The sequence below is a fragment of the Marmota marmota genome, unplaced genomic scaffold (assembly GCF_001458135.2).
Source record: "Marmota marmota marmota unplaced genomic scaffold, marMar, whole genome shotgun sequence".
Classification (NCBI taxonomy): Eukaryota; Metazoa; Chordata; class Mammalia; order Rodentia; family Sciuridae; genus Marmota; species Marmota marmota.
Window position 1 is genome coordinate 7498763 of NW_025999991.1, and position 15530 is coordinate 7514292.

The window sequence follows — 15530 nt, forward strand, 5'->3', positions numbered from 1 at the left end:
CCCGCCCGCGGGACTAGAGCCGCCCGGTCTCTCCGCAGTCGCGTCGGAACCCCGGGCGGTCGCCCGCGCGTGCAGCGCTGGGCTGGGGTCTCCCGCTCCCGGACGCCCCTGTGCCCGGGCGTGCTTGCCCTCTCTCTGCAGTTAGTCTGGAGATGGGTGGCAGTAGCTGCTGACCCCTGTCGGTTGCGTTGGGTTTTGAGTGGCCCATTTATTTCATTGAGCGATTCTGGAATAGGACTTCTTGGCAGGGCTGGCAGCCATGGACACTTGTAGGATTTCTTAATTTCGTAGGTAATCATAGTGTAATGGTATACTGAATTATTACTGTACGGTCTGTGCCTATGGGTCTAGATACAGTATGCATCTGTTTGGAGGTGTTATATCCAGTTGGAACACTGTATAGGAAAGTGAACTAACATTGATTAAAATTATTAGAAGAGTTCAAATACCATTTGACATACTCTGTATATTTTATGTAGCACAACAGCCTTATAAAAATTATTCCCTTTATGCAAACATTTAGATTAAATAATTTGACCAAAATTTGTGTTGGGGTTCAAATCTGCAGATACTACTGTTTCAACTTTGTTACAAGCAAAATTATTAATTTACCGGCACAAGGCAGTGCTCTCTGGTAGTTAGTTAATGTCTTTTGGCATGACATGTATGGCAAGTGTGATGATGTCTGATAATAGTTGATACTGGTGCATTTAAAAAATGCTTTTTTTGGAATATTTTGTAATTACAGGAAACTTGAAAGATAAGACAGTTGCATTGGTACCTTTGAAAGCAAAGGAAAAAGGATCCATTTCCAAAAGATTAGTTCCTGCATTATTCCAAACAGTATTCTAGGTGCTAGAGATTGTAACTGTAACTTCCCTCAATGATTTTGAGATGTAGTTAAAATATAGGTATTTCAATAAATACGACTTTGTTAAGTGCTGCAATATAGGTATGAAAGCACCACTGCTTAGTGAGGAATGGCAAAAACTTCATGCAGGAATTAGTGTTTTGAGTTAGGTTTCAAGGACTAGTGTGTATTCACTTGGTTAAAGGGACATATACCCAACATTGATTCTAAATATGCTTGTTTTATTAGAAGAGAACTCTTTAACTTTAATAAAATAGGTTACTAATTTGTTTCTTCTCTCTTGTCATCTTTAAGAAAGTGGTTTGTACCAGGTGCCATGGCACACACCTGTAATCCCAGGGATGTGGGAAACTGAGACAGGAGGATTGCAAGTTCAAGGCCAGTCTCAGCAACTTAGGCGCTAAGCAACTTTGTGAGACCCTGTCTCAAAAGATAAAAAGGACTGGAGATATAGCTCAGGGGTAAAGCACTTTCGGGTTCAATACACTTTATCCAGCCCCTCCCCACAAAGTGGTTTGTTTCTGAAAATGATAAAAATTCTAGTTTATAAATCCTTGGATAAAAGAAGAGGCTGTGTAGTTCTAATTGGTACCTTGACACCCTCAGTATTAGTTGACATTGGGTGTTTAAGCATGAAAGGTGACCCTCCACTGAGAATTTTCCTTTCTTTCTAAATGATTAGTAGTGGGATTAAGTAATCCATTCAGGAAACATTTGCCTTAGGGTAAAATGAGGAAAGAGGTAATGGGGAATATACAGCCAATGGGCACTGGTGCTACAATCCGATGTTAGTACAGTAGAAATGGACTCTGGCTGGCTTAATCAGGAAATGAATTTATTGGGAACTCTAATCTATTTTATCAAGGATAGTATTCTCTAATAAAACAAGCATATTTAGAATAAATGCCGGGGAGATGTCCCCTCAATGGAGTGAATACAAACTAGTCCTTGAAACCTAACTCAAAACACTAATTTCTGCAGTAGCTTTCAGAATTGATGGTAGGGCTGGAGAAGTGGGTTTGACAGGATCAAAAAGAGGCTGGGTGGTTGAGACCATAGTCTAGGTCATTTTCCATAAATAGTCTGGTCAGAATTTTGCTGCTAGCAACGTTGCTTCTAGAAAACTGTCTTCATTGCTGTAATGCTGACTCTCTTGTTACTGGGAAGTCTATTAACTTCTCTTGCTTCCTTGTGTCAGTTTTTTTTTCTTTCTGGCATTTAAAGTTCTGGGTGGGAACATGAGGTTGACCAAGCCATCATAGTTCCTAGAGATTAGAGAGATGGAGTAGCTGTTCTCTGACTTATATTTCACAGAAACACATATGACAAATGAGACCAATGAAATAAAAAGGTAACTTGGGATCTAGGTAGCCCTAAAAGCAAAAAATGTGCAGCATAACCACTTAACCTAGATTTTGATTAGGGAGGAATTCCAGAAGGGGATGATATCCAAAGAATGAATAGAACTAGTTGGGCAAAGATATAAAGAGAGAATGCTGAGTAGAATTTCAGGTAGAGTATTTCCAAGAATCAGGAGTAACATGGAACATTTTAGGAGTTTAAGTTTAGGGTGTTGGATTGCAGAATATGAGAGGCTGGAGAGGCCTCTTTGAAGAATGTAGGCAGCAGAGTGGCATATGCAAATTTATCAGCTGTGATTTTTAACCACTCTGTTTACAACTTGAGTTCATTTGAGTGGTGTAAGTCTGGAGGAGAAGGGTCTTTTAGAGGCTGTTGTGATTTATGAGACATCACAGTAAACTGGCCAAGAATAATGGCCTGTGAGGTAGAAGGAGGGACTTAATGGTGTGTATTTACAGTGTATTTGGAGAAAGTTTGTGAGAGAGGAGAGTGAGATGGAGGAATCAGTGTGGACACTAAAGTATCTACTTTGGGTGATAGGGTAGATCCTGTTGTCCAGTTCTGGGATTGGCAGTGGTGGAAGGGGAGCAGATACTTGGGAAAATGGTTTCAGTTGAGATAATGAGTAGGCATTTATGTGGGTGAGTATGAATTCCAGAGGACCCATAACATCTCACAGTTTTCTCTTAGGTGTGTGTGCATATCACCTTCTTCACTAGATTAGAGCAAGAGCCAGCTTTCGTGTTTAGAGGTTCCTTGCATAGTGTCTTGTATATAGAGGGTAGTCAGTAAATATTTGTAGAATTTAATTCACAGGAAACTGGTTTTGGGAGTGAGAGTGAGTATGGCAGTGTGGAGAGGAAGGAAAGTACATTGATGTGTATATAACATTATGTCTATATATTATAAATGCACATATGTACACGTGTGTGCGCGGGCACCAGGTGCAGTAGGGTACACCTAGAATCCTACAACTTGTGAAGCTGATGCAAGGAGGATTGCAAGTTTGAGGCCACCTCAGCAATTTAGTAAGGCCCTATGCAACTTAGACATTATCTAAAAATAAAAAAAATAAAAGGGCTGGGGATGCAGTTCAGTGGTAGAGCACCCTGGGTTCAATCCTTAATACTAAAAAAAGAAGTAAAAATAAAAATAATATGTACATGTATATGCACATGCAGATGTATGTCTTGATTTTCTTGCAGCACTGGTGAGGAGTCCAGATCTGTTGTGGTGTAAACAATCTTTTTTGGGGGGCACTACTGGGAATTGAACTCAGGGACCCTCCACCACTGAGCCACATCCCGAGTCCTGTTTTGTACTTTATTTAGGGATAGGGTCTCACTGAGTTGCTTAGTGCCTTGCTTTTGCTGAAGTTGGCTTTGAACTTGTGTTCCTCCTGCCTCAACCTCCTGAGCCACTGAGATTACAGGCATGTGCCACCATCCCCAGCAAGAGTCTTTTGTTATTGTTATTCTCTTGTGACTGTAATATCTTTTTATGGTTATTGTATAGGTAAATCATGATTATAACAGTTCTGATTATCTACCAATTCCAACTACCTGGAATATAACCTAGAAGTAGCCCTTATAAGAGGCAGACTTCCAGTGCAAAACTTTCTATAATGAAGTTAATGGCAGTGTCAAAGTATAAAGTAATTAATTACAGTTTCCCTCAATAAATCCAGAATTTCCAAAATTTATGTCTGGAAGGAGAACCTTTTGGAGGAGAAGATGAAGGTAGACGAAATAGTCCTCAGTGCTATTTTCTTTAAGTTTTATTTTTTCCTTTTGAGCATTATTGCTTTTATATTCATATGGTTAGTTTCCATATGTGATATCCCTCTTTTAATAATTTGGTTCTCTTGAGTTAGCCTAGAAAATTGGAAATGTGTAAATACTAAGGGATAGTAGAAAGCATTAAAGATAGAATTCAATGGAAATACCAGTGGTAATGTTTTTAAGCTCTTAGTTTCTATGAACACTGTTCATAATTTCTTTTATTCAGAAATTAAAAGCTTCCCTTTTTTTAAGTTTTCCCATGTCTGATGTAGTCTATTTAATAGGGTAATATAAATATGTTGTAGGGAAATATAAATATGTTGCCATCATAAAGCTTATAGTCTTATTCGGAAACACAGATTGTTGGGATGTTTAAAATCTCATCAGGCCTTGGCACCATTATGTACCCATAGTACATGTTAAATAACTATAAGTCTAGATGAAGTAAAAAGAATACAGGGGGGAAATATAATAGGTTGTTTATCTAGAGAGATTTTTGTGGTGTAGAGAAAGTTACTGTGTTCTTCAGTCTATTCTTTTTTAGGCTATTAATGAACAATTATAATTTATTACAGTTTAATCCTTATTTTCAATTACTAAGTTTTTCTTAAGCATGATTATTGGAGGAATAGCACAGTTTTATGTTAGACTTAACCCTATGCCTGTTGTCTTTCATCTGAAATATTTTTAAAACATATTTTTTTTTGGTGTCAATGGAGCTTTATTTTATTTACGTATATGCAGTGCTGAGGATTGAACCCAGTGCCTCACACATGCTGGGAAAACACACTACCAATGAGCCACAAACCCAGTCCTTGAAATACCTTTTTAAAGCACTTTACTTTTAAAGAATTTTAGAATTAAAAACAAAACAAAACAAAACAAAAACAGTAGTAGTCCAGATGAGTTTTCCTGTGTTTCTTTCATCCAGTTTCCCCCTTTGCTAAGATTTCATGTATCTAGAAAGCAATTGTGGAAAACACACAATTGGTATAGCTCAACTCAGGATTTTTTTTTTTTCTTTCCATTTCATCAGTTTGTCCTAGTGATATTCTTTTTCTGGTTCAAAATGTAGTTCAGGATCTTACTTTGTGTTTAATTATCATGTTATCTTAGTCTTCCAATCTGTGATAGTTAATTTTTATTTTTATTTTTTCATGACCTTGATTCTTTTGAAGAGTTCTGGCCAATTATTTTGTAGACTGTCCTTCAATTTGGATTTGTCTGGTGTTCTTTCATGATTAAATTGAGGGTTAAGCTCTTTTGACAAGAACACCACAGAGGTGAAGTCATGCCCTTAGTGCATCATATCAGGAGCTACGTGACCATAGATGTATTGTCTTATTGGTTAATATGACTTTTATATTTTGGTTGAGAAGGTGTCTGTCAGGTTTTCATTTCTGAGATTAAAAATTTCCCTTTGTAATTCATGACCAACCTTTTGTGGTTTGGGTGGAAAAGTTTAAAAGAAATGAATATATGTCATAACGTTTTAATCTGACCCTCTAAGATACTCCTTATCTTGAGAAGCTTTGTTAGAACCAAACATTGTCAGGGAAAGGTAAAGATACAGGCTGTTGGAAGGAACTTGTGCTTGATATAAATTAGTCTTGAATTGGCAGCTGTGAAAACTGTCCCAATTCTGTTGTTGTGGTTCTGTGATCTGTCTCATGACTCTTCCAGTGCAAAACTTTCTATAAAATGTGTTATACCTGTAAGACTGGAAGACACCACACCACAGGACACAGATTATAAAAGAGGTTTTCCGCTTTATTACAAAAGGCTGTGTGTTTATATAGGTCTAAGGAGAGGTAGCAGGGGCTGAGGTAGATAACAGGTCGCCCGTTTATTGGCAAGCTCTTCCATATGTCAGTTCCGGAGCCCAAGAAGTTAATTCTAATTGGGGCTAAGGCTTCCCATCAGCAGGGTTTGAACATTGGCACCGGCGGGAAGTTTCGCGCCAGTGAAAGAAACAAAGAGGGGAAAGAGGGTCGTTAGACGCCATGTTGGTTTTTTTTTCCTGGGGTGCTGCGCCATTATATGTTTTCCCAACACCACCTTCCTTCCTTCTGTGGGGAGTTGAGCCCAGGCTCTTTCACATGATAGGCAAGCTGTCTACCACTGAGGTACACTCCCAGATTGTTGTGCTGAATTTAATAAAAGTTGTCCCTAGAGCATTGAATGAGATTTTGGGGCACATTTTATGAATTCTTCCTGGAGTAGGGTGGAGATCATTGTGTAATTTGCAAATAACCTTTCAAATTTTCATTTTGAAAATTTCCAATTTTTTTTCTGCCTCAGTGAGAGCAGAATAAACCCAATAAAGTAATGGTTAACACTGAATCAGTATTTCACTGGTGTTCTTTTTGTGTCCTCCCTAAATTATAATTGGATGTGGTGTGTGTGTATGTGTGTGTGTGTGTGTGTGTGTGTGTATACACATACACACTTCTTTATCAAATAGGACCTTCCCAAGTGTGGGATACATTTTAAATTCACATGACTCAACTGTCAATGGCAGGTCAATTAAAGTCTTTATTTAGAAGCCAAAACTATGAAATGTTTAGAACTCAATCCAGAAAGATAGTTATATGACTCTGGCAGATAAGAGGTTCTTAAACTGATCATAGAAAGTGCATATCACAGGGGAAGAAATTCATATGTTTGACAATATTAACAGTGACAACTTATGTTCATTAGGAAAACCATCAAGAGAATGATTAGGTCATAAGGGAGAATAAATATTTCTGTACATATTACTGATAAAAGGTTAGTATCCAGAAGGGTAAGTAATTCCAGATTAATAAGAACAGAAAAAGGTACAAATCACCCAAATAGGCATCTCACAGAAGAGGAAACCTTAATGTAAAGATGCTTAACTTCATTAGTAATTAGGGAAATGCGTTAGTAATTAGGGAAATTAAGGCAAAAGTGTGTAGTTTATACATATTAAGTCAGCAACAATGTAAAAAATCAGACAGTGTTGTTGGGAGGATAGGAAATAACAAATGCTTGTGTTTTAACTGGTGGGAGTATAAATTGATGCAGTAACTTTGGAATTATCTAATATTGAGGTGCATGTACTCCAGCTCATTCGCACACTTAGTCTTTATCTTAGTGCTGTGGTTCTGAATTGTTTCCCAGCTTCACTTGGAAACTTGTTCAAAATACAGATGTTTTGGGTCCCGCTCTTGACTTGTTGAATTAGCACCTTTGAAACTGTTCCAGGTTTCTTGTCTTACCAAGTCCTTGAAGAGACTTGATGCTAAAATTTGAAAACCACTGTTTTCATGTGCTTGAGTGCTTAGAGACATGTGCAAGGACGCTCATAGTCACAGTTTGCAAAAGAAAAGATTGGAAGCAATCTTCATTGTAGAAGGATGGATAAATACATTGTATTAAATTCACGTAGAAAAGTATTATACAGGGGGAATGCACGTTAGCTATTTGCATCACTGAGTATAATAAACAATTGGAACATAATCTTGAAGAAAAAAATTACAATGGGTTGAGGTTGTCACTCAGTGTTAGAGTGTTTGCCTAGCATATGTGAGTCACTAATTTTGATTCTCAGCACCACATATAAATTAATAAAAATAAATAAGGGTCCATTAGCAACTAAAAATATTGAAAAAAATTACATGTATAATAAGATTACATATAGTTTTTCTTTTTTTTTTAAAGTTAGAAACACATAAAACAATTGCATATTGTTAGGAATACAGATAGGGTAAAATAATGAAGAAAAGCATGTAGGTTACAAACTGGATTCAGGTTAGTAAGTAACAGAAGAGGTAAGGTGGTAAGGAGGGGAAGTCGTAGGGAGTGACTCAGGTAATACTAATTAAACTGCAATCTCAAGATCTTGTTAATGTATGCATTAAAATTATTTTTGTATTTGTAAATATTTAAAAATGTTTTTATTTTGCAAAGTCTCTTTACATAGGGACTGTTCAGTTTGTATGAGAAAAGTGTGATGAGGTGAGGACAAGATCTTGGAGAAGTGTGATAAAACTTACTCTTATGAGTACTGCCAGGACATCTGGTTTTGATGATAATGATGGTTAATACCTGCCAAGCACCGCCTGTGTGCTAGGCACAGGTGTGAGTGCATTACATGCTGAGTTTGTGTACCATGAAATAAGTGAGAATTATATCCTGCAGTGGATCCTGCAGAAGCAGGCACTGTTAACTATCCTGCCTTAGAGAAGAGGCAGCTTAGCCATGAGCATAGATCCAGGTGGATAGGCTTCTGACTTTTCATCTCTGTCATACATGATCAGAGAAGGAAGACAAGCATAGACAGTAAGAAAGAAAAAGAAGTCAAGAAAGGAATGGGAGTGTAGAGAAAGCCTGGTAAAGTGTATATTTATCCTTTTTTCAAAGTTAAGTTTATCATATTTTGTTTTTTAACTAAAATGGATGACTTTATCATTTTAGCAGATGATGGGCCTCTAAAGTCTGCCAGTTCATTAGGAAATTGTATCATGTGACAGTGCTTGAGAAATCATACTTCTTTGCTTACTCATTTTGTTGCTAAAAACAGCCACTTTTGGGAAACCAGCATTTACACATTTTTTTCTTAGCCTTTGATAACATTGTTTTCCTTTGTCATATTTTCTAATATTATTGGGGTCTCTCTCTCTCTCTCTCTCTCTCAGGATTTGTCCTGTGGGACCTCCTATACTAGGCAAGAGCTCTAACACTGAATTATACCCTTAGCCCTTTTTATTTTATTTTGAGGTAGGGTCTCACTAAGTTGCCTTGTTTGTACTTGAACTTGGGATTCCCTTGTCTCAGCCTTTGTAGTAGCTGGGAATATAGTGGTGCCTCACCATGCCACAGAAGAGTTTGCTTACACTGGAGACTTTCTCTTAAGCTATCATGTGTCACAATCACCTCTTGAAATTAACAAATGCTGAAAAAATAAAAATATATTTCTAGAAGTCCTATGTCAAATTAATGTCCTATGGAAGCAAATAACACTGTTATTTTTGTATGATATTCAGAGTGCTAAAATTGCCTAAACACCATGAGAACTGTCAAGGTTTGTAGTTATGAAATATCATACTTTCTGGCACAAGAAGTTGACAGCTCATGAGAGTCCTTCCATGGTAGGGATGTCTGCATTTACGACACATGTGTTGATGGTAGGAAATCCCTTATAGGCAAATATGGAACATTGGCTTCTTACAACAGATTTCAGGTACTTCAGCTCTTCTAGTTTTAACTACATTTTGTTGAAGCTAGATAATCTCAGGCTTAATTCTAAACACTTTGTAATGTGTTTGTTCATACCTTTATTTTCTTAAATAATTCTTCTATGCTGTGCTTTTTCTTATATGAAAAATTTTTTAAATAAAGACAAGGTAGTGAAAAACCTGATAGGGAGAAGACATCGTTTTACACAGTTGGAGTAATACTAGTGTGATTCATCAAATGTAACCAAAGCACACATATGCTTTTCAGTTATTAAATATAATGGGAACTCTGTGTTTTAAATGCAAAGGAAGCAGCAATCTACTTCTTTGGAAGTATACAATTGTGATTTCTTCTGATTATTAATTATGGATCAGAATTTGATATATAATTATTGGGTCAGTTATTATAGAAGGAGAAATATCAGTTATTGGAATACATGATAATTTCAAATATAATTATAAAACTGTTAGAATTTAAACTAAGGTGGCAATGTACTTTAAAAAATAGCTTAGAAAATTTAGGTCATTGAAGGGAAGGGAGTAGAATTTATAGTCGTCCAAAAACACTAAATGGTTTTCATTAAGAATCTTAAGGGTACAAAATCTAATTTTCTTTATGGGTAATATTTTTTAATATTTCACCATTAATGCCACATAATTTCAAAATGGTAGGTTAGAACAGTCACAGTAATTTTGTGTGTCAAATTTGAATGCAGGCAAATGTCCATGGAATCTCTGTGTGATAGTATTTCTTATCATTCCGGATTCAGCCCTCAAATTCCCCCTACCCCAAACACTCCTCTCTTTTTGCCTTTCCTTCCATAGCTGTAGGTCTAGTAAATAATATATTAAGTGTACATTTTTTGAGTGGTTTGGAGGAACTTTAATCTAGTGGTTCCCAAATTTGGCTTATGATAATTGCTCATGGAACTCTAAAAGTACAGATTTTTGTCCCTGTGCCAGACTTTTTCTTCATCAGAATCTCTCCATGGCTAAGAGCTATAGAGTCACATTTTTTTAATTAGCTAAATTTGTTAAGGATTGGTTTTATCTATGTCAAAAAACAAAATCACAATACATTCAGTGATGTATCTAATTGGATTTTATTTGTGCCTTGTGAATTAGGGCAGTCTTCATTCTATAACATAGAGTGAGAGCTGCCACCGGCAGTAGTAGAGCAGTGGTCTTTGGAGGTGGGATCAAGGAAACAGAAGAATAGGAAAAAAACTAGTAAGCATAAGTTTACTTCATGTATTATATCCTGCAGTGGATCCTGCAGGAGCAGGCATTGTTAAAGCAGAGGAGATTTCTTTATGCTGATTCAGGTAGACTGTAACCTTCTGTTTTTAGGAAAAATGGGTCTGTTTTGAGATCTCTCTGCTTCCTTAAAATTTCAGTTCCTTGATGTGCTATTTAGCATGAGTGACTCCATTTTGGTTTGATGTGTGAGGGTGTTAGTCTTATTACATTGGTTCCAGCTACATTATCCAAATCTAAAAGGAAGGATTATGAATACGTAGAAAGTTAGTAGTATACAGTTTTCTCTCACAACATATAAAATTTATCAAATTCTTCAGAATATAGAAGAATAATATTACAGTTAGGACATTTTAGTAAATTGTATTGTATCCTCAGAAATATAATATGAAGGTGCCATATTAAATGACAACTTGCGATGTTGCCTGTGAAGTGTTATCAGCAATGGCGAAGTGATTGATTCTCAGAACACTTTTGTTTAATAATGGACTTAGAGCTGAGAATTTTTTATTTTTTTTGGATTATTTGGAGTTTGTATAATTTAGAAATTAGTAAATGAACCAGTTATAGTGTAATGCAGTTTCCAAACTTCATTTTTTTTTTGTCTATTCCTTCATTGGTTTTACTGTACTTTATAAACTTGCCCTTGTTATAAGAAAGTAATAATACATGTGTAGTCATACGTTGATGTATTATTTTTAGTAATACATATTTGAATAATACATAATTATTTAAAATGCCTTACTCATGGTACAAACTTTGAGGTGCTGCTGGAGGTGTTTCTGTTACATTCTGGGAAACACTGTTCACATGATGAATGCTATTTTTTAAGTATCTTTACTGCTTAATCCATAAAATTCTAATATAACTACCTGGGAACTAGCAGACATACTGTCTAATGGGGCGTTGGGCATAGCCTTTTCCTGTAGCAATGGTTAGGATTCTGTTTGGTTAATGTGTACATCAGTTGTTGAGGGAAAGCAAAATCAGCATATCTATAAAATTTATAAGCAATGTTAATCATGATCTTCTAAAGCTAGTATTGGGCTTCAAGAAATGGTAATGAGGGGCTGGGGTTGTAGCTCAGTGGCAGAGCATTTGCCTAGCATGTGTGAGGCACTGGGTTGGATCCTTAGTACTGCATAAAAATAAAATAAATGAATAAATAAAAAATAAAATAATTAAAAATATATAGCTTTTTTAAAAAGAAATGCTAATGAATGTGAATTTCACTGAAACCAAAATGAAATTCTTGGAAGAAATTGATGCTGTTGGTAGAAAAAGAGCTTGATGATAATCCCTGGAGGAAGAAGATAGCATGAGTTTGGAGGGCCCATAAAGCACTGCTATATTACTGATTTAAATTCCATCTCTATCTTCAAATTTTCCTTATGAATTCTGCCGAATTCCATTTTTCTGCTTTACACTAAATTTCTGTTAATGATTTTTACATCCCACTCTCTCAACTGTTACAAATAAGAAAAGGATAATCTCTAAACCTCACTTAACTAACCTTATTTTGTCACTAGTTTAACATGCTTTTATTTTACCTCATCTAAAAATTACAAAACTAAAGTTATCTAAAATTTTACCACCTTTTCTTTTACCATCTCTCCTCTCCTGCTCTTATTTATCCTGCCTGCTGGGTGTTAATGAATTAAAAAACTGTAAGATAAAATATGGATAAAGGCATTCAGGAGAGGATATAGGACTAAATATGAGTTAACTCCAAACTTGTAAGTTTCAGTGTACTCAGTGTCTGTGGTATATAATATTCTTCAACAAAATTCTGGAATATCTAAATAAGTAGCATTCTCTTTAGCTGAAAACAGATGTTTTGAAAAATATTCAAAGTATTAATTTATAGCGATAACTGTTGTGTGGAGTAAGTCCAGAAATTTTTTTGTAATTTTTATTTTTTAGTTGTAGTTGGACACAATACCTTTATTTTATTTATTTATTTTTTATGTGGTGCTGTGGTTCAAACCCAGTGCCTCGCACATGCTTGGCGAGCACGCTACTGCTGAGCCACAATCCCTGCCCTAACCTTTTGTCATTTTTATGAAGCTTTATATTCCTGTGACCTTTCTGACAATTCCTCAAGATGTTATGGAGGTCTTTTTAAGCTATATGAACGAAAAACATCCCCAACTTTCCTCCCCTTTTAAAATTTGGAAATAGTTTTAAATTTATTGTAAAATGTAAAGTAAAGCTAGAAAACTTTTCTAGAATACCTGCATAAATTATTATGAGTCATCTATTGTTGTCATTTGGTTCTCTTTTTTTTTTCATTTCATTTTTTGTGTTGGTGGTGATCAAACTCATGGCTTTGGTGTATAAGCAAGTGCCCTACCACGGACCTGCACCCCAGCCCTAACCTTTTCGTTTTATCTTTTTCTCTCTTTCTCATGTACACTCTATATACACATCTGTGTGTACACCCACAGTATACACACTTTACTTTTCTTCCTGCACCAGTTGAGAGCAAGTTAAATACCTTGTGACCCTTAACCCATGAATACTTGGTTGTTATCTTCTAAGAACAGAGACACCATCTTATATAATCAAACTACTGTTATCAATTTTGTAAATTTACCTTAGTTCTTCTTGCCAGTTATCCTGTCCTTAGTGCATTTTCCCTGCCAGCAGGACTTGTCAGAGAAAAGGTGTTACATTTAGTGGGCATGCCTCTTCAGCTTCCTTTAAGCTGGAACATTCCCATAGCCTTTCTTTGTCTTTTATGGCATTGACATTTTTGAAAAATGCAGTCTTCCTTGCCATTTTTTCCCTTAACTAAAACAATCCTCCTGGTGTATCTGCTATGTCTTCTTGATTAGGTGGAAGTTTTGTATTCTTGTCTGCAAAGATTCATGGTGATGTGATGTGAGTGATGTGCTTTATGAGTGTCACATCTGGGGGCACACCATGTACATGGGACCTTCTTTGAGGATGTTGATTTTGATCACCTAGGCAAGATATTGCCAATCTACTCAGTGCCCAGTTCTTCATCATTTGTTTGTCTTCTCTTGAACTACTAAGTGGTTTGTGGGAAGATAATTTAACATCATACCTTCTTCTGCTCCATATCAAAAATATCCCTTCAGATTTAGCATCCATTGAATGTTATCGCCAACATGATTTTCTGTCTCCAATACTCCCTCAATACTTTCCAGTTGGCCTTGCATTCTACCATAAACAGAGCAATTCCTTTGCCCTCTTCTCCCTTTTTTTCTCTCTCCTGCCTACCTATTCATCCACCTAGCAGTCTAAATGCACTTATTCACTCCTACATTTTAATGGCACCACATTTTTTTGATGCTCAAGGTGACTCCTGTGTCTTCATGATATCATTTTCTTCTTTTTTTTTTTTTTTAAATTTTTGCTACCTTTTTACATTAGATGCTCCAGCCTCATGTATCTGCCTTGCCTGTCCTAGAACTGGCCATTTCTTCAGAAGCCCAGTTTTTTGTTTTTTAGTGGGCAGTAATATTAAAGGCCAAGGTTTGGGTGCTGGATATGCTCAATGTCACTGACCCTCTTTCTTACAGCCCCTAGCCCCCATCTCCAATTCTTGTATATTTAACATGAGGTCCAGTGAGTCACAGGTAGCTCTCTTGGCATCTGGTGTTTGACCAAAATTAGACCTTAGACATCTCTGGTTTAATTACAAGTCACCCCTGTTTTTCCTTTTATTTTGTGGTACTTCAGTTCTAAGTTTTGTCCATGTACCACAATTGTTAAGTGCGTTTCCATCTTCCCCTTTTCTCATTAGGAGTAGTCCTTTCCCATTACTTCAACAACGTGAAGAGACCTTTTTTAAAGCTTTCCACTCAGTCACATTCTCCCCCAAAGTAATGTATTTTGGAAAGTTATAGGAAAGTTCCAGTAAGAGGAGGAAAAAATTACCTATAATTTAACAACCCAGAGGGGAGAAAAAAGTACTAGCTTTATTTTACATAGGTGAACTTGAGTACAACTATATTCATTTAAACAATTTAATACTGAAGTTTTCTCTTTTCTAAATATACTTTCTTAACACCCAGATCTTCTGTACCTAATAATTTATATTCCAAATGTCTAGAGGCCTGATCGTTTTATATGGTGTGTTAGCTTATTGACATTTGGAATTATAGTGTTTTCCAGATTTCTTCCAAAATTAGTAGTTTTAGTCTTTTTTTCCCTGCACTTCTTTGATTAGCGATTGTATTCCATCTTTTCATGTGGACCTGATAAATCTGTCTCAACAAGAACAGTGTGGAATATGTCTTTGCCTTTTCTTAGTTATCTTGCTCCCAGATATAAATTTTGAAAATACCTTTTCCTGCTGTAATGAAAAGCAAATCCACTACTAGGAGTACTGCTTTTTACTCTTTCAGTGTTCAGCAACTCCTTAACATCAGAGATTTTCTCAATGGATTTAGGAGTCTTAGTCTTTTTCTTCTTGCTTTTTCAAAGAAGCTATGGCTCTGGAAAGTATTATGAGTCATCTATTGTCTCTGCAGGGCCTGCAGCTTGTTACCGGTATAGTTGGGGTGAAAGCAAAGACCTCACTATTTGTAGCTTAATGTTCTTTTTTCACTAGGGTATAGAATTTTCAGTGTGAATACACTTTGTGTTTCTTCAATTTTTTAAAAAATATTTATTTTTAAAATTTTTAAGAGGACACAATATCTTTATTTTACATTTATGTGGTGCTGAGGATTGAACTTAGTGCCTCAAGCATGCTAGGTGAGCACTCTACCGCTGAGCCACAACCCCAGCCCCCTGTTTCTTTAATTTTATACTCCTAATTCTTTTTGCTTTTATTACTATTGTAAGTGCTATATTTTCATGCCTTTTGAAGAAGAGGAGGAGGAGGAGGAGGAAGAGAAGAAGAAGAAGAGGAGGAGGAGGAGGAAGAGGAGAAAATTTAAGGAATATAGACTAACTTATGGAATGCTTTTTTATAGCTGCATTATAAATTCTTGAAAATAAGAGGTCTAATGGAAACACTTAATGAGAAAGGAGGGGCTCTATCACATGTAACCTCCCCACTTTTTTTTTTTTTTTTTTTTTTTT

At 36.1% G+C, this 15530-nt stretch overlaps 1 protein-coding gene across 7 annotated transcripts in view; it reads left to right on the forward strand.

Moving 5' to 3' along the window:
• The window catches only part of Znf407 (zinc finger protein 407), a 424361-nt gene that overhangs the window by 1691 nt on the left and 407140 nt on the right, over positions 1 to 15530 (forward strand). The window lies entirely within an intron of this gene.